The 20378-nt window shown below is 48.1% G+C and overlaps 1 pseudogene; it reads left to right on the top strand.

The window, feature by feature from the left end:
* LOC120381419 overlaps positions 1-20378 on the top strand; it is a 304954-nt pseudogene that overhangs the window by 35354 nt on the left and 249222 nt on the right.

Below are 20378 nucleotides of genomic sequence, written 5' to 3' on the forward strand. Positions count from 1 at the left end.
GCAAACAAGGAACACAGACAAAGGCTTCCCTCCACAGAGATTTGAAATTATCCTGCTCCTTGATTGGTCCTCTGGTCAGGTGTTTCTCAGGTTACTGAGCTTGTTAACCCTTTCCAGGGAAAAGAGACCTTAACCCTGATCTGTTTATTTATGACATGCTGTGTTCAATCTTACCCTCATCCCTGCCTCCCTCTGCAGTCCCATCTACATCTGCCCCACTTGATGAACAGAGACTGAGTCAACACCAACAGACACCGCTCTACTCCACTATCCACTACCCTGCAGGATTTTTGTCCCCTCCTACTTCTTCATGGCTCCTGATACACAGCTTTTGGGGCTGCACACCTAGCATGCCTGCCCGTGTCCTAGGAAGGGAGACAGCACAAGGAGAGGAAAGGAGAGAGAAGGTCCATGCATCAGTGGCTTAGTTGTATGATATCTGGGGGTGGGGACTGCACTGTGAGGTAGAGGGCTTTAGGGTTCCCAAGCAGTACTGAGGGAATGTGGGATTCATAAGCCTTGGAGAGTAAGGGCAGGGTGGAGGGGGTTGAAAGGCCCCAGTGTGGCTGGGAAGGGTAACAGGAATTGGAGACGGAAGCCTGGCTGGCTGTGGGTGGCATGGGGAAACGGGGCCCAGCAATGGAGAAATAGGTTGGAGCCAATTGGGGTTGAGGTGTAGGGATTGGGTGTCATGGAGGATGTTGGGGTGCCCTGAGATGGGGAACAGATGGGGTGGATTGGAGGGCCACGTGCAGTGGGCAGATTGGGGTGGGGCGAGCGGAGTGCTGGCAAGTCTGGGGATGCCGGAGCAGGTTGGAGGAGGTTGAATGGGTCCCGGTGGGGGGCAGGCTGGAATGAACTGAAGGAGATGCTGGGTGCATTACCTCGAGTGGCCACCTGGTGTCACTAAGTATTTTCCTCCCAGAGCAAGAGTGAAACCGGGTGGCCAGTCCAGATAACTCACAAACCATTTCCCCTCATCAAGGGACAGTGACAATGAGGGGCCAGTCGGGGTTAATTTTCCTCATGGAGCAGCAGTGTCAGTGGGTGGCCTCTTGGGAGAGTGCAGACAGCATTTATCTCATGGAGCAAGACACACACCGGGTGGGCCAGGGCTGGCTCCAGACCCAAGCGCGTGCTTGGGGCGGCATGCTACGGGGGGCGCTCTGCCTGTCGCTTGGAGGGCAGCAGGCGACTCCGGTGGACCTCCCGCAGGCGTACCTGCGGATGCTCCACCGGAGCCGTGGGACCGGTGACCGCCAGCGCACCCTCCGTGGCATGCCGCCGTGCTTGGGGCAGCGAAATTGTTAGAGCAGCCCCTGGGGTGGGCACTCTGGCTACCGGACAAAGCATTTCCTCCATGGAGCAACTGTGCATCACCCTGCGTGGCCACACGGTGTCACTGTTGCTCCACGTGCAAAATGCTCAGTGCAATACCCTGCATGGCCACACGGTGTCACTAGTTATTTCCCTCATGGAGCCACAGAGACACTAGGTCAGGGGTCAGCAACCTCCGGCAGCCGCTTGCCAAAGACATCACGGGAGCCGATTTTCAGTGGCATGCGGCTGCCTGCCGGGACTCCAGGGTGCCATTAACAATCCTGCCAGCGCGGCAAGCCGCAGGGTCCGCGCTCCCAGGCTGGAGCACCGGGCCGAGCGCAGCAAGCCCCGGCCCCTCCCCCGGATCCCTGCTGCCACACGCGGAGCTCTGGGGCCGGGGCTGCGCGCTCCCATGGGGCAGCGTTTGGCTCTGCAGGGAGAGAGAGATGCTCCCTGCTCGTCCGGAGCCCTGCCCCCGCGCGCGCAGCGCTCTGGGGCTGTGCACTCCCGCGGGGCAGCATAGGCTGGCTCTGCTTTGTAGCCTGATTTGGGGTGGGTTAGTAGGGACAGTGGAATTTATCCACTTAATTTAGTTTTATTTAATAATTAATGTTCTAATTAATAATAATTAAAAGATATGAATATAGGTATGGCTCGCCCATATGTGTGATCAGAAGATCCAGTTCATCTTGAATCAGGCTTCACAGAATTTATACAAGGAGATTGGGGATATATGACAGGAAATTACACTGAAACAAAATTAGTCAATCAAGACCTTTTATTTAAAATCAATCAATAAGTAAATGCAAAAATGTTAAAAGCAGTTTGAGATTACAAAGTTACAAAATATCACAGTTCTTTAAGAGATATACATCTATGATAATACACAGTTCTAAATGCACTCTGTAGCACTAGGGTGTTGTTCACACCTTTGATAGATAAGTGATGAAAAATGGTTATGAGTTAACCCTTTATAGACTAGATGCTTTAAAGGTAAAGCAGAAATAAGAATTATTTCATACTTACAACTTTGAAAAGAAATATCAGTAGTTGACAGCTTTCGTAGGTGTAGGCAGGGTGAGGCGATGGAAGATAGAAAGATGTGTGTATCGCCTGCCTAATGGTGGATTGTCACCCTTTTTATAGGGAGAAATCCTTCCTCCTATGCCCAAATCTAGAGGCATACAATCCCCATCTTTTCCCCATCTAGAGGCATACAATCAGACAGGGGTTCTCAAGTACCACACAGCAGCATGGGTACACATAAGGGAGAGGGCATAGAAGGAAGTAAAGTGACACTGAGGGGGCAGTGCTGTAGTTTAGTAAGCCTCTGCTCTTTCCCACAGCAAAATGAAGTGTCAACAAAAACCCACCCCAGACAGGAAGGAACGTGGCCCTGATTATTTTAACATCAACTTTTATTAAAGCTTTTATTCTATGCAACTATTTAAAAAACAACACATCTTAGAAAACATTTTTTTTCTCTTTATACAAAAACCAGGACAACGTGGCAATGGCAGGTGGACAGAAGAGGGACATTCTCCTTCCTCAGTACTTTCTCAGCTTCTGGGCAGCCCCCGTGTAGACTTGGTACCAGGAAGGGGTGGTGAGTGCCAGACAGCAGAGCTGGTGTGTTTGAAATATCGCGGCTTGTTCTTGCGGAAAATTTCCTCCAGCTTCGGCGGATCACAACTACCGAAGAGGGTCTCGATATTTGGAGGGTTGTAATATTGGTATGTAACAGCTTGATTAAGCTGAGCCCCTGGGAAAATAACCACCACGTTACACGAGCAGTCCTAGTAGCATCTCATGGCTCCTGTTAAACCTCACTCCCTTGGTACCATGATTACTGCGAATCAGTGCATGAAAGCCAAGATCTAAAAGCAGCCCTACAGAAGGTCCCCACAGAGACAGTCCTGGAAGAGATTTGGGGTGGGCATAGCAGATACTGAATTCTCAGTACTGGATCAAGGTAGGGTTTTGCCTGGCTTCATATAGAACCTTACATTCTCCCTCATGCAAAGAATATAATTGGTTTCCAAGGCATCTTTCACATTCCAGGTATCCCAAGTACTGTGGAAAACCCCTCACTGAAAGAAAGGCACTGGTCAACTCCCTAGCCTTCCGTTTTCAGACACTTCAAAAGCACTTCAGCTCTAGGGATGGGCACAAGGGATTCCGAATTAACATCCAAACAAGAGGGCCTGCTCAGATTACCACTCAAAGCTAGTACCATATGGCACTGCAGTAAGTTGAAGTTTCATGCACTTCCGGCCTAAGTTGTGGCTTCCTCCACTTCTAAGCCTCCCTGAGAAATCTGGGGTCTTCCAAATTCTCATAGACAAGTTTCAGTGGGTATAACAAGATCTGCACGTACCAGTGGCCCAGACAGGGATGGGCTCGCGGGGCTGGCTTTCATCATCTGTGGAGTCATCATTGTTCAGATCCAGCCCATAGTTATTTGGATTTACCTTGGGGAATCTGGGTTCTTTTGAGCCTAAAGGGAGCCCTTGATAGGAATCAGTGACAGGAGATTTCTGAAACCATATAGAAAAAAGTTAGCTATATAGCCTTAAAAAACAAACCACCCAATTACCTTATAATGATACTTCTATGTAGTGGTGCTGATGAGACAGCTCGAGTTTCTAGAAAGAACCCACTGTTGATTTTGATTAGTCTATTAGTTATTTAATGATAGAAATATCCCAGATTCTAGGAGCAGGAGATTTACATTGTGTACTCCAAGAATCACTGCTGCCAAGAGCAGGTGGTAGGACAGCAACTGTCAGCACCGACAAGTTTATTAATATACACAGCATTGCTGCTATCCATACAACACTAGGTTTGAATCACACGTTACTGTTCTGCCATGAGTCTCCATGGGCAGGAGAATGAAATAGATCCTCTGCCCTGGAGGGAACAAAGATGAGCCATGGAAAACAGAAAGTGGCAATGGTGTGACTCCGGCAGTCAATGTCATGTTTATACCTGATCTTCAATCCCACTCCAAAAAACACCAGATCCAGAGATCACACCTGTCCGTTTATGGGAAGGCAACAATAGCCACATGATCATTCAGAAGAAATATACTGGTTACATAATTTGGGCTGGGATTTTTCAATTGAGCCTAACTTCCTTAGATTCTTGTCAAAGCTCAGTTACAAAATAAATAAATAAATAAAAACTTAACCTCGACTGGCATCCACATGCTCCAAAAGCAATACTGTAGGGCATTGTCCTACAGTAACCACACACAGCAGAACGTTTCTGAGCTGTAAATACCATTGCTATAGGGCAATGACCTACAGAAAGTGCAGCTTCCCTGTAACTGCAGAGGGCAGCCTCTGTAGCCACCCAGAAAAGGCTTACAAGCTTAGCTCTAGTCTTAAACTGCATGATACAGCACAGAAAGTCACTCCATACGCCAGTGGAGATCCTTGTATTGTAAAAGAAGAGCACACTTCCCCCCCCCCCCCGCATGCACACCCACCCTGTAGGGGCTGAGCAGGCTGCTTTGGCTGTGCTTCCAACTCATGCCAACGGAGAGGGTTTGTGGAGGGAGGAATTAAGACTTGAACATGGATCTCTCACCTAGTAAGCTACCAAGCTGTGCTGAAGCGTAACACTTTCAGCTACAGGACTGCTGTATAGAACACAGTTTACCTGAGTCACATTTGATGTCAGACGTTTGCTATTCTATAATTAGCCTGAAAAAAAAAAATCAAGCTAAGCGTAAAGACTCATCTAAAGCCATGTGGTGCTGATACCATTTTTTAAAAATGAGCTGTATACAATCAAAAAAATCAATATCATTCTTGAAAAAGCAGCAAGTTGCCCTGTTTTTTCCACCGTTCAGCAGCGTCATCTTTCATGCAACAGGAATAGTATGGCTGGAAAGTACAACTAAAAGCAGCAGTAACAATTACTCCCATTGTAAACTCACTGATGCTTGTCTATGCAGTACACTGTACAGGACTGAGCACCATTAGCTGTTTGATAGTTCTTAGGGTAGGAGGTGGGAAGATGGACTGTCACAGGACGTGTTCCTTCCATCTCACTCCCTCCTTACAGCAGCAGAGGCAAGGAAGCTACTTATCGCAGCCTGCTTTGTGCTTCTGGTCTACAGCAGCAAAATCTCCTGAAAAGCACACACACCTAAGGGGCTTCGTACAACCATAAAGTGCTTCAGGAATCAGACCTTTTTCAAACCAAGGGAAGGAGTCGCTGACTCGGTGTTACACATCTTCCTCACACAAAGAGAACAGAAACGTCTTGCACTAGTTGTCAGAAACTACGCATAGGGGACAAAAGTCAACATTTGAAGAGCCACCCACTTATCCACCTTTGAATCCCTTCTTAAAGTCTCACTCTGCTGTGACGCCTACAAATTGTTTCCATTCGGCATGGGAGAGGCAAGTGCCAAGAAGAGACTTGCATTTTTTTGATAGTCTCTGTTCATCGTGTAACTTCATTCCCCTCACCGTCTCCATTTGTCCACTTGTCACGTCCAATCTGACCCCTGAACTGTAATCTCGCTGGAGCAGGGAGTGTTACTTGTTTGTCTAGAGCCTAGTACTGTGGGACCATGACAGGAATTCCTAGCCATAATACAAGCTATAAGACAACATGAAGTTTTTAACATTCAACTCCTGACTACAGGTAAGTGCAACACCTAGTCATTTTTAGAAAGAAGCGTAAGAACCCATGAGACAGTCACTTAGGCCAATTTCACTGTATAGAGCGTTTGCTGAGAGCAGAAAAAAAAAGGGCTTTGTTCCAGCATGGCTGAGCAGGAGCAGTTCAAAATGAGACCCACCTGCTGCAAGGATATTTCTTATGTGAACCCAATAAAGAGTCCCTCATTTTTCCAGTGAGCTCTAAAATACAGTCACAGAATAAAAGACAAGTCAAGTTTCAGATAGTATCAGGCATCAGACAACTAGAAGTTATGGATGAGGCAGTAGCTGGCTGCTTGAAAAAGCAAAGCTGATCTCATTATGCCGTAAGTCTAGCTTTCCAGTTTGATTCACCAAACACATCTAAGCTAGAAACACAAGGGTGTTTCAACTCCAATGGTGGTAGTTAGAGAGTTTCAAGCAACTGGAGATACATGGAAGTTTCTCAGCTACTTGGGGTGACTAGTGAGAGGCTACAATACAGCACCAACTCCCAGGATTCCTCAGGATCTAGTGCCATTATGTGGCCATTTCCTATCACTTGGTTTAAATTCCAAACCAAGGAATTCTCTCCACCGTTTCTGTGTTGAGCCAAGTTTCTTATGGCTGCTCAGATAAGAGACATCCCTGCCCTCTTAGAAGGAGAATGGCCCAAACAAAGAGGAAAGGCCTCCACCGACCCAGGAAATTAGAGCCCAGTAGATGCTGGAACCCTTGTCTTTGCTCAGGCTCTTGGCTCACCCACCTCCACTGTTATATTCAGCCATTTACTGGGAACAATAGCAACAGATTCTAGTGGCTTGCTTTTATTGTCCCGCCGTTCCTGCTCTTCAGGACTCTGTTCCTCCTGTTACCAAGTCCAAGTGATAAACAGATCACCCTGTTTTCACTTCTATTGAATCTGACTTGTCCTATACGAGAGGCCCAAGTCTCCCGTTCATCCCCTCCCTCAGTAGGATGGACACTACCCAATGATGGGGCCAGACAGACACTCTCCACAGTGGAGGAACAGCAGCAATTCTTTGTTAGACTCCAAGGGAGCCTCTTGCTGATTTGGAGATTATAGGCCTCACAGCTACCCTTCACTAGGAGAACGCAGCTGGTGAAGCTAAAGACATGCTCAAGGCCAGAGACATACATAGAATAAAGTCCACTGCACAACACAGAGTCAACTCCCCACCGTCTTTTGGTTTTGCTCCTCCTCTGTAACCACTGCCAGCTCCATCTGCAGGTGAAGGGCCTTCCCCTTCTCTTGCAGTTTATGACTCCTGGTAAATTAAAGCATAACCAAGTGAGTCCCAAAGGACCCAGGTCACTTCCCATCCAGGATGCTCCGATACCTGCCTTCTGCATCCAGAACCCTCCACTATAGCCCATCGCTCGCACCCTTCTCCTAGTACTGACAAGATCTGCTTTGCCATTCTTGTCGCTCTGCCCCCTTCCCTCTTCTCAGGGGTGTGGAAACAGGCCAGCTCTCACCTCTCCTTTGCCTGTTCCTGCTCTGCCAGTTTCTTCAGCTCCGCAACCTTCCTCCCTTTGTTGTGCTGCTCATCCTCTCTCCTCTTCTGCAGTAGCTCCTGCTGCTTGTGTTCATCCTCCTCCTGGGAAGGCAAAGCAAGTCCACTTCTTCTATGCTAAATGGGGAGGGTTATGGGTCAAGTGCCCTTTCCTAGCCTTAACCCATAACCTACTCTGACCCTCCTCATCACCACCACTAGTGCCCTGGGACCTTAGTTGTGCAGCCCCCTCTTCCTGCCCCTCATATCTGCTGCTATATAAAGAGGGACGTCACCACCCCCAGCACCTATTGCACCTGTGTCTAGGGGACAGCACAAAGTTACCCATCTCCAGAATTCATTTAGTCATGGAATTGCTAGGAAGTCTGGGATGGAATTATGCACCTGGGCTTTCCTAGTCCCTTAGAGGAAATGGAGGGCTGAGTGTTTGGAAAAATACCTACGTCTGAAAATGTCAGCCCTATGGAAAAGCGTATATGAAGGAGAAGTCAGTAAAAACCATCATGCACATTTATAGTGCTATGCCACTCATAATGGTGAGCTGCATTAGAACATACGTGGAGAGTGACCATACCCCACCCTCACTGGGAAGGAAAGAAGGCACTTCAGTCACAAAAGGACTAGGAAATTGGGGGGTGGGGTGGAAGAGTCTATGCGTGTGCAAGTAAATCTATTCTGACATACTCATTGGCCTGTTCTAATACAGCTATTTACTGGTTATTGTTCTGCCCTCTTCCCCATATGAAGCACACTGTGCAGATTTCCCATCATTCTGTTTTTCCAACGCAAACTCTTCTCCTTACAGATGGGACCTAATCTTGCTCTTACCATCTGCAGCACTTTGTTTTCGGGTCTGCACACCCCCAGTCGTCTTAGCTAATTTTTTCTTCATCTTTTCTTCCTCCACCTTCTCTTCTCGCACCTGAGAGCATCACACACATCAGGTCTGGACCCTGCCCAGCCTTGTACAAGCCAGTCTTGACATGTTTATCTACCATAGAAAGAAGAGTCGGGAGCTCTTCAGGAGTATGGGGCTCATCACATCCCACGGGGGAAGATGTCTGGAGTGGAGTGAAAGTCCAAAGCCCCAGTGAAGCGTGTACAGATTTTGAAGGCAGATGGCACCCAGTGCAGCGAGTTCAGCCTCAGAGTTCACAGGAGGAGAAGACCATCACCAGGAATGACTGGAAAGAGCACATGAAACAGTTACACAGAATCCAAATTACAGAATGCCATATTGCTACGTGACCTTCATCAGAACAAGGGAGAGCCAGCAGGAAGATGGGCTTCCCTTTTGCTTGAGGTATAGTTTTCTAGCAGGCAAACTGATGGGCAAAATGAACAGGGGACATGGCGGTGAGAAGACCACAAATGCAAGATTCCTTCACTTTAGCTGAGTGGCCTAGCAATAATCAAGAACACGTGGTTGGGAGAAGCGTACTGAGGACTGTAGGTGGTTCTGGCTGTTAGTGCAAGGGAAAGATGCAGTCCTTTAGTCTTTCCCCATAACCTTGAAGGATAGATCCTGAAAAGATCTGCTTTATGCCCCATCACCCAGAATGGGAACAAGCGCTGTAGCTTGTTGAGTTTTCATCCTCATTTGGAAGGAGGAAGAAAAGGGCTTCAGTGAATGACAACCTTCCCCCAGAGCTTAAGCCAGACCAACTAAGCTGGATCCCCAGGCTCTTGGGCTGCCCCTAGAACAGGGGTTTTCACAGGATCCCTGTGCTCTAGGAGAGCAGGGTCTGAGAGTGTGTGGGCTGGGGTGGGGCATGGCTGGGCTCTGGGGGGGGTAGGGAGGAAGTGAGTGTGTCTGACCCCCAGTTGGGCTCTGTGGGGGAGGGGGCAGAGAAGCAGGAATTGGGTTGTCGTAGGGGTTTAACTCTCTACTCCTAGGGTAGGGTGACCCAGACAGCAAAATGTGAAAAAGCGGGATGGGGTGGTGGTGGTGGTAATAGGAGCCTATATAAAAAAAGACCCAAAAACTCAGGACCATCCCTATAGAATTGGGACGTCTGGTCACCCTATCCCAGCAGAAAGCCAGCCTGGCCGAGCCCCGCCGTGCCAGCCCCCCAGCCCACGTGCGAGTGTGGGGCAAATCCTGGGTTAGCCAGAGAGGGAAGTAACAGCCCAGCCCATCCTGGTCAGCTCAAGCCCTCTCCTCTGACCTCCTTTAATCAACTGAGCCGGGGCTCGACCCTCCTCTCAGCCAGAGGGGAGCCACACCGACTCACACCTTGTCTCCTGTTGAACCAGCTGAACGACAGTCAACAGGGTTAGAAAGCTCAGGGCCTCTGGTGCAGGGGCTGAGCAACGATCAGTACAATAAGGTCAGGCCCTCGGTGGCAGGGCTGGGCAGTAAACAGTACAATAGGCTCAGGCACAAAGAGGCTGAGCACAGAAGACAAATGGAGTTAAAAGAGAAAGAACTGGAAATCCAGAAGCAGGCTCTGGAATTAGAAAAGGCTAAGCAGAATGATCCAACCAATCCAAACCCTCTTCCACCTACTGATCATCCTTCTCGGAAAAGATTTCCCGCCTACAGGACAGGTGATGACGTTGAGGCCTTCTTAGAAAACTTTGAAAGGGCCTGCATTGGGTACAGCATCCCTGAAAACCAGTACATGGTAGAGCTGAGGTCACAGCTCTGCAGAGACTCATCCGAGGTGGCAGCTGAAATGCCTAAGGACAAAATGAACGACTATAAACTGTTCCTAACCAAGGCCAGATACAGAATGGGCATAACCGCTGATCACGCCCGTCAGCGTTTCAGAGCCCAGAAATGGAAACCAGAGGTGTCATTTCCAAAACACGCCCACCACCTTGAAAAGCAGCATTTTTCCTGGTTATCAGGAGCCAATGTTAAATCCATGGACGAACTAAACCTCCTGATACTGATGGAGCAGTTCTTGGATGGGGTTCCTGAGGACATTACACGCTACATACAAGATGGAAAACCAAAAACATCTCACTGAGGCAGGGGAGATTGGAGCCAAATGGATGGCTGTGGCAGAAAAGAAAAAAGCTACCACCCAGGGGAGCGAATCTAACAAGGGACAAACGGACAATAAGTCCTGCCACAGGGGGCCAATCAAGACCCCATCTGCAACCCAAGTAAAACCTCAAACCACCTACAGTCCCACCTCACCAGTCTCCAGCAACCCACCTCAGCCCAGTGACCCGTCAGATGGGCGATGTTGTAAATGTAATGAACTGGGACACAAAGGCCAAATGCCCCAAGAACCCCCATCGAGTACAGTCCATTACACTATCACTACACAAAGGATCCCCAGGCCCGGATGTCTCTCAAATACCCCCGAAGTGCAGGGAAACCTTGAGAGTGGGCGGGAAGAAGATTACGGCATGGAGAGACACCGCAGCGAGCGTGTCAGTTATCCACCAGTCCTTAGTGGACCCGAAATTCATCAACCCAGAGGTCAAAAATCACAATTTCTCCATTCATGTCAAAATCTGTAAGCTTACCCACAGCTGAATTGCCTGTCCAGTACAAGGGCTGGTCAGGACCGTGGACTTTTGCTGTCTATGACAATTATTCCATCCCCATGCTACTGGGGGAAGACTTGGCCAACCATGTGCAGCTGGCCAAGGGGGGAGTGGTCACCCACAGCCAGGCCAAACGAGCAGGCACTCGCATCCCTGTTCCAGAGCCGTCCACCAGGACCCCGTCTGTGTTACCAGAGACCCAGATAGAGGTGGTGGAACCGGATCCCATGCCAACAACTACAGCAGCCATAGTACATCCAGTCCCAGGATCGGAACTGGAAGAGCAACCAGCGGCAGAACCAGCGCCAGGGGGCGCCAACGGGCCTGAACTGGCAGAAGCAGCAGACAACCCTACCCAAGAGGCTCAGCCGGAGCCTGAAATAACACCCAGTGCACCAGCGGAGAGCGGTCCACAGTCAATGGAAACAACCTCATCACCTACATCGCTTCCAGAGGGATCAAGCCCAAGTCCACAGTCTACGGAGGAACTGGTGTCTCCAGCCTCAAGAGAACAGTTCCAGACTGAGCAGGAAGCCGATGACAGCCTTAAAAAAGCATGGGCGGCGGCACGGAGCGACCCACCACCTCTCAGCTCTACTAACCCATCCCGGTTCATTGTCGAACAAGGACTTTTATATAAAGAGCTTCTTTCTGGTGGACACCAGGAAGGCTGGCATCCTCAAAAACGGTTGGTGGTTCCAACTAAGTACCGGGAAAAGCTCTTACGCTTAGCCCATGATCATCCCAGTGGCCATTCTGGGGTGAACAGAAGCAAGGACAGGTTGGGAAGGTCCTTCGACTGGGAGGGGATGGGCAAGGCCGTTGCCAAGTATGTCCGTCTTGTGAGGTATGCCAAAAGGTAGGAAAACCCCAAGACCAGGTCAAGGCCCCTCTCCAGCCACTTCCCATAATTGAGGTCCCATTTCAGCGAGTAGCTGTGGATATTATGGGTCCTTTCCCAAGGACGACCCCCAGAGGAAAGCACTACATACTGACTTTTGTGGACTTTGCTACCAGATGGCCGGAAAGCAGTAGCTCTAGGCAACACCAGGGCTAAAACTGTGTGCCAGGCCTTAACTGACATTTTGACAGGGTAGGTTGGCCCTCCGACATTCTTACAGATTCGGGAACAAATTTCCTGTCAGGGACCACGAAAGACCTTTGGGAAGCTCATGGGTTGCATCACTTGGTTGCCACCCCATACCACCACCAAACTAATGGCCTGGTGGAGAGGTTTAATGGAACTTTGGGAGCCATGATCCGTAAATTCGTGAATGAACACTCCAATAATTGGGATCTAGTGTTGCAGCAGTTGCTGTTTGCCTATAGGGCTGTACCACATCCCAGTTTAGGATTCTCACCATTCGAGCTTGTGTATGGCCATGAGGTTAAGGGGCCATTACAGTTGGTGAAGCAACAGTGGGAGGGGTTTACGCCTTCTCCAGGAACTAACATTCTGGACTTTGTAAGCAACCTGAGCTGATACCCAAAACAAAACCAAGGAAAAAATACCGTAAGAAGAAGCGCTCCTTAAGGACGAGAACAATGAGGGGGGAGCAGGTGTTCATTAGCACCTGCCTGCAGCACCGTTCCCCTGGGATGTCACAGCCACCCGCACTTACCCCCAGCTACTCCCCACAGGGGGAGCAACGAGACATTGTCTCAGCCCACACTGGATGCACAGGGCACCCCCCCACGCCAGGCCCTGGGGCTGGGCTAGGCCCAGGCTCTCAGGGCTCCCCAGCCCTGGCCTGGGGGGCAGGATCCAGCAGCTCCAGCTCCCTGCTCAGAAAAAAAAGGACCCAGGCATCCTGCACCCCTGCATCCTGCGCACAGGCCGGGAATGGCGCCCTCCCAGTACTAACCGTCCCCCAGCCCGGGCAGCATTCCCCACACAGACCTCCAGACCACAGAGAAGACAGCTAGAGCAGCAAGCACCGCCCGAGCCTCCGGACGCGTCAAGCGAGCCGCTCACTCTCCGGCACGCGCCCCCCCCCCCCCCGCCCATCGACATCATCCGAGATCGCACCAATCGCCGTCGCGTGGCCAAGCTCTGCCTCGTTGACCTGGCTGGCTCTGAGGACAACCGGCGCAGTGGCAACCACGGCCTGCGGCTCAAGGAGAGCGGAGCCATCAATGCCTCCCTGCACGTGCTCAGGAAGGTCGTGGAGGCCCTGAACCAGGGGCTGCCCTACGTGCCGTACCGTGACAGCAAGCTCACCCGCCTGCTGCAGGTGTGCTGGGGTCCTCCCGAGGGCAGGGGAGGAACGGATGCTGGGGTCCAATCCTGGAGGGGGGTGGTGCAGACACCAGGACGCTGCCCTGACTCTACTCCCACCTGCTGTTCTCCTGCAATGGAGCCGGGAGCTCTTGGGCATCAGAGGCTCAGCATCAAGCTCCCACATGTGGGGCCTGGAGCAGAGAGAGCCAAGGGGACAAAAACCAGATACGGGGAAGGGGCAGCACCAGATGCACAGTCCAATGCCCTGCCCAGCTCTGCCAGCGTGGGGGGACTGGTGCAGGACTCCTGGGTTCTCTCTCCACTCTGGAAGGGGAGTGGGGGCTGGTGGGTTAGAGCGGGGGCAGCAGGCAGGCGCTAATGAACATCTGCTCCCCCCACCCCGTGTTTCAGCTAGAGCCATGGCAGAAGGTCCCGCTCACCTGCTGGAGGTTTGCCATCAGAAACTCTCCAACTTCTTGAAGGAAGTCGAGGACGAGCACTTCGCCTGGCTGCGGGAAATTAAGGAGGAGGCCAGGAAGATGTTTGACAGGTAGGGCCATCTGGGTGGCAGAAGGGCTCGTTCACAGGCTGTTCTGTCTCTCTCAGCCGTCAGTACTATGGGTCCTTCTGACGTGTGCCACAGGCACCTCCTGAGTCTGGAGCCTATCTGTGCAAATGCGCCCCTGTGAAAAGCAGCCTTTGCTTGGTGTTTTCCTCCTACTGTTTTAATAGGACTAGCCAGTGGGAACTTTTAACCATCGCAATGGAGAGTTCTTAGGGATTGGTTAATAAGGCCAGTCTCAGTGAGATTTAAAAGTAAAGGCGACTGGGGAGCCTGGCTTTTCCAGATGCTACTATAGTAAGCGGAGGCAAAAAGAAATGTTAGTGATTTATCTCTATGCTGGGCAGTTTGTTTTAGCCTCTAGTGTTCAGTGTCTGTGGTCTTGCTAGAATGTCCCCAAGCTGCTGATCAGAAAGACTTCATAGAATCATAGAATCTCAGGGTTGGAAGGGACCTCAGGAGGTCATCTAGTCCAACCCCCTGCTCAAAGCAGGACCAAACCCAACTAAATCATCCCAGCCAGGGCTTTGTCAAGCCTGACTTTAAAGATCTAAGGATGGAGATTCCACCACCTCCCTAGGTCTCTTGGCCTTATGGCATCACTTGGCCTTGTCCCCACTGTAATGAATAACATGCTGCTGCTGCTGCTAAGGGTTGAACAGCATCATGTTCAGGCAAGGAAATAAAGTCCTTCTCTTGTGTTCTGTTTTTTGAACGGCAACTGAAGTGCTGAACCTGAGCTGATGTCGAAAACACCGTCACATAAGAAATACCACAGGAAGAAGAAGGATGAGAACAATGATTTTACTGGAAAAAAGTGGGTGGTTGCCTTGGATCTCCTGTGCCAACAGACTACAGAACCAAACAAGCCAGAGGCAAAAGTAAACTAGCCATTTCAAAACAAAACAAAACACCTGTGTCAATAAGTAAATACATGTGCTAACTTAAAAATTATTAATATGCTTACTGTGACACTACCAGGTCAGAGTTGGTTCAAAATCTCGGTTTTGTATAAACTTGCGGTTTACAGTAACGTAAGACAAATAGAAATATTCCTAGGTCTTTTTATCCTAATGAATTCTTTTTTAAAATACATTATTTCAACCGTTTGCAATCTGATCCTTTGTGCTAATGCATGATAACTTGAAAGTGAAATTTTTAGAAACTATACATTAAAAATGAAACTGACTTTTCTATTTTAATTTCCCAACGTGAGAGAAATGCAAGAAATATTCAAAGGGCATGGATTTAAATTTAAAGTAGATATTTAGGATCCACTTTTATAAGCTAAGTGTCTAACATAGCTGATCATGTTTGGCTTTTTAAATATCATTTTTAATTAGGGTGTGATTTCAAAAAAAATACGAAGAAAGTTTTTATGGACCTATCCTTCAAGATGAAAAGTAGTTCCTAAGAAGAAAACTGTGGAGAAAGCTAACATCTCTTCGCTCCTAAATATTGTTCAATCTAGGGTACACTACCAACTTAACTGTCAATTTCTATTAGTCTTTACCCTAAGGCTCTCTCAGTTTGTTTACTTTGTCTATTTGACAGCCTTTGTGTATAGTGGGTTTCACTATTATCCTTGTATAATTTATCAGTTTCTGCTGTTGATTGCTCTGTGGACGGGAAAATAACCCACCCACAACAGAGGGAAGAAACTCTGTTTTCAAGAGTCAGAAGTCTTAGTATCTCAAATATTTGTCAAACCCTCTCTTTCTCTCTTTATGGCCCAGCAACCATTTTCAACTTGCTTTCTGATGCAAAAACTGAATTTGAGAGTTGTAAGTAGGATGTTTGCTGTCTCCTTGCTGTGCCCTCTAAATTCTCTTATTGACTCCTTTCTCTATCACTCCTTAGGCCTGGAACCTCTCCTATACCTTGTCTGCAAAGTACCCATCATTTCCGTTCAGCTCTATCCTTCCAATCCACTTCTATAAAGCTCAAAGTTGAATTCATCTAGGATAGGTGTGCTGTCTGATACCTGATGTTTGAGGGGTACGTGTTTTTAAAGATCTGTATACAATAGGAAAAAACTGCCTACTCCTCACAAGCTGTCTGCACTGTATGCAGCTGAACTGCTGCAAGCATAGGATACCTTGTGCTCAGTATTGTTTCAGTAACCACAGTTAAACCCATGGGGGAAGGAAGGAAGGGAGGAGAGATTTGAACTAAAAATGAGGCTGAAACTAGGTGGTTAAGGATGGACATGTTTTCCTCCTCCCTAGAGCGGGGAGGAATTGTAAATGTCCAGATAGAAACTAGCTGCTTAATTACATTGTTAGCCCCCTCCCACCCTCCAAAAAAGAGTGGTGTCTTAAAGAAATTCACACCTCCCTATGCTTAGTCACCTAGGCCAAGATTTTCAAAACTGACGTGATTTTTTTTGGTGCACATCTTGAGATCCCTTAAAGGGGGTGAAAGAGCTCAGTGGTTTGAGCATTGGCCTGCTAAACCCAGAGTTGTGAGTTCAATCCTTGAGGGGGCCATTTGGGGATTGGTCCTGTTTTGAGCAGGGGGTTGGACTAGATGATCTCCTGAGGTCCCTTCCAACCCTAATAATCTATGATTCTCAGATAATAGATTCGGACAATGGAGGAGCATTTGTAGGGGAAATGTTTACTAGATTACAAGCCTTAGGTATTAAACAAAAATTTCACATCCCCTATCGCCCTCAATCAGGGCAAGTAGAGCACATGAACTGCACTATTAAAGAAGCCCTAAGGAAGGTGGTAAGTAATACTGGGAAGAATTGGCCAGAGAAGCTGCCTCTAATTCTGGCTGCCATCCGCAGTAGCAACCGGCTAAAAACAAAAATCCAGCCATTTCAAATTTTATTTGGACAGCCGTTGAAACTGATGATTGATCCCACACAGATGGGTTTAGGATCAGGGGAAATAGATGTGGTAACACCACAACATGATTATTTTCAGTGGCTCAAACAATTACAGGAGGACAAATTAACCTTGCAATACCGGATCAATGAGGCCATTGATAAAATGAATAAACAGACTCCATAAGCAAAAAGCTGGTAACTCCCAGCTCTGGGAGCCCGGAGATCTGGTTATGTATTTAAAATTGGGTAGAAGGAAGCACAATTTGGAATCTAAATGGATAGGTCCATATTCTATTGTGGACCGGCTCAGCCCTTTGGTGTACCAGATAGATAAAGAGGGCAAGCTAAAATGGGCTCATATCTCCCAACTAAAATTGTTTTCTTAAGCTACAGATACCAACATCACTAACGAACCCAAACCAGCAGATGGCGCTCAAGGCATGGGGCATTTGGATTCTAGTAACTTTGATGATAATTCACGCATTGGAAACAGAACAACCACCGGACCCACAATGGAGAATTCAGTGGTATAACTGGACCAGTTGGACACGCTACAGGAAATACCAGTGACCAACACCACGCTGCAGGGGATCTTCGCACTCATATCGGTCCAAGTCTAGGTAAACATGACTCCTGGTGATTATGGATGCACCTATGCTGTGTCAGCCCCAGGGGACTCTAGGTGGGGCTCCAACCCCTCCTGTAAACCTGGCCTCCCTGGAACTCAAACCATCCCCCCTTTTAAACCAGAGCCAACAGAAACAAGAACAATAATGATCTGGGTAAAGGAGACTATTCCTGTTGGAAATGTAACCTCTCTCATTATAAATGGTCCAGATCCAGAAACTGAACTTCCCCCACTTACTCCGAAGACAACCCTGTATTCGGGTGCAAGCGGCCCCCATGATTTATACCCTACAGGTCACCATGAGCTGGAATAAGAACAACTTGGCTGAGGTGAAGCCCGAGTGTGCCCCATACAGTTCCACCATATTTGATGCATGGTACCAGGCATTATTACGAGAACATATTCCTGGAAGAAGGACTAGAAGTGTAGCTGATACCATACTGGTGGGAATAGGAACAGGAACTAGTGCCCTGAATTCCATAGACCTTGAAGCACTACGAAATAAAGTTAGTGCCATGGAAACCCTGCACTGCTCAATAACTAAGGGGCAGGAACACCAAATTCTTCAGCTAGTGCAAACAGATATAGATACTGTAGCTCTACAGTGGTATACATGGCAGCATATAAATCACACTTTCTGGGCAGAATATGCTACCATGAGAGAGACTGCAGATGAAACTGCCATGGCTCTGTGGTGCTCAGAACAACAAATCCTTTCCATAATGTTGATGGAGAGGGAAATGGACTGGGTAAGGGCCAAGGATATGATGGTCCTAGTCCCTTTATTGACACGCCATCAAAGTAATCTATTTACACCATATATTGCTGGATGGTACAAACCATTACATTCTTACCTTAATGTACAACAACTGAGCGGAAGTATTTCAGTCCAAGTGCTAAGAGCCCGAGATGCACAGGTAACTACAGTACTTTGGCCAGTCTCAGCACTGCCAGTAATCCAAGGACAACATATTTGGGTTCCCCGGCTAGCTGGAACTTACATGAACGTTAAAGGGGATATAGTAGACCATAGAGGGTGTGAGGAGTGGTCCCCACAACAATGGGTGTGCCACACACTTCCTGTCCTGGAGGAGCCATGCTCCCTCCAAAACAGAGAATTAGTTGCATGTTTCTGGGATGAAATGGATAATTCCTCCACCAAAGTATATTTTAATGGAAAGAATTGTGTCTGTGTTGTAGGTCTGGAACCTGTAATATGGCAAAACAAATTTCATTCAGATCCCCCGGTGCAGAAATGTATGTGTAATGTCTCCATACTACATACCCCTAAACTAGTATTCTATTTTCCAACATACAAAGAAAAAGAAATAGATATGGAGACCTTGGACCTGGGAGACCTTGACCCTGATTTCTCCCTAGGCATTAATTGGACAGGCCTATATGGATGGATGTACAACAACAAACAAATTAGTGAACTAACAAAATCCACTCGAGAGAAAATCCAAACAGAAGTTTGGCTATCCTCCATGAGGGAGGAAAAATACTGAGGGTGGCTGAACAGGCAAAACAATTAAGTATCCACCAGTGGTACGATGTGTTTAAAGGTTGGTCACCAGTCCTAAATATAGTTTTCCATCCCATCATTGTTCTATTAGTAATCCTAACTGTTATGTTAGTTCTAATGCTCTGCATGTGCTGCTGGATAAAACAGATGTATTCCAAATTAAAACCACATTCTGAAATCATGACCCAATACATAGCTTTGAAACAGAGATTTTAAAATGGTGACCACTCAAGAATTGTTCTTGAGAGGTCAAAAGGGGGACAATGTAGAGAAATCTCTGTATTAACTATCTCTATGAATCTTTAGGACGTTGCATTGTGTTATTTTGTATTAAGTATCTTTATGACATTGCATCTTGCATCATGTTATTTTGTATTTCATATGACTTGGCATTGGGCCTCTCTATTTTCATACAACTTTGTATTAGATCCCTATATAGAAAATTGGTAGGAAACTTTGTATCAAATGTTATAGCCCCTAAGAATAGTATAGTTAAAGTAAAAGAAACATGTGCCTTTTTGCTAGAAGTAGAATAAGATCTCCCCCCCCCCACTCTAATCAATTGCCCTCTTGATTGAATGAGGTGTGAATGAGTGAGGCTTGGAAGACACCCACCTCCAGACAGCGACAACAGTTGCAGAGCGAATGGGAGCCAGAGCAAAGGACAATACAACTTGTCAAGTGGGCCCAACAAAGAAGCGCAGACATATTGACGGCCTCAAGGATTAGAAGCCAGCACCTCCTTTAGAAAACACCCTCTGTGAGCAGCACTGGGACAACACCCAGAGACAAGCAGCACAAAGACCAACGGACACAGACCAATGGACACAGACCCAGATTTTGAATCTGGTCTAGATTTGCATAAGAGGGAAGCTGCTATAAACGTGAGGTGTCTTGCAGGAGGACCCCGGGTCTCGTCTTGTCACCATCGGAGCATCGATCCGGATCGGCAGAAGCCCGGCTCCACCCCTCCCCCATCTAACTCACCTGGCCAGTGCAGTTAGGGGGAGCAACTAGTTGGTAACAACAGCAAGACAGAGTGTGTGTGTGTATGTGTGTGTATATGCATGACTGTGAGATATCTCATATGCATATCATAGAGTATTAATTAATACCTGTACTACTAATAAATGTGGCGTTTTGCCTTAATCCCCCTGAACAGATCCTGTATAGTACTTTAAGTACAACAGCCTTATGGCATCACTTGGCCTTGTCCCCACTGTAATGAATAACATGCAGCTGCTAAGGGTTGAACAGCATCATGTTCAGGCAAGGAAATAAAGTCCTTCTCTTGTGTTCTGTTTTTTGAACAGCAACTTAAGTGCTGAACCTGAGCTGAAGCCCAAAACAACACCAAGGAGAAAATACCGTAGGAAGAAGCGCTCCTTATCTCCGGAGGACAAGGACAGTGAGGAGGGAGCAGGTGTTCATTAGCACCTGCCTGCAGCACCCTTCCCCTGGGATGTCACAGCCACCTGCACTTACTCCCAGCTACTCCCCACAGGGGGGGGCAACGAGACATTGTCTCAGCCCACACTGGAGGCACAGGGCACCCCCCCCCCGTGCCAGGCCCTGGGCTAGGCCCAGGC

This window comes from Mauremys reevesii, linkage group 14 (assembly GCF_016161935.1).
Source record: "Mauremys reevesii isolate NIE-2019 linkage group 14, ASM1616193v1, whole genome shotgun sequence".
Classification (NCBI taxonomy): Eukaryota; Metazoa; Chordata; order Testudines; family Geoemydidae; genus Mauremys; species Mauremys reevesii.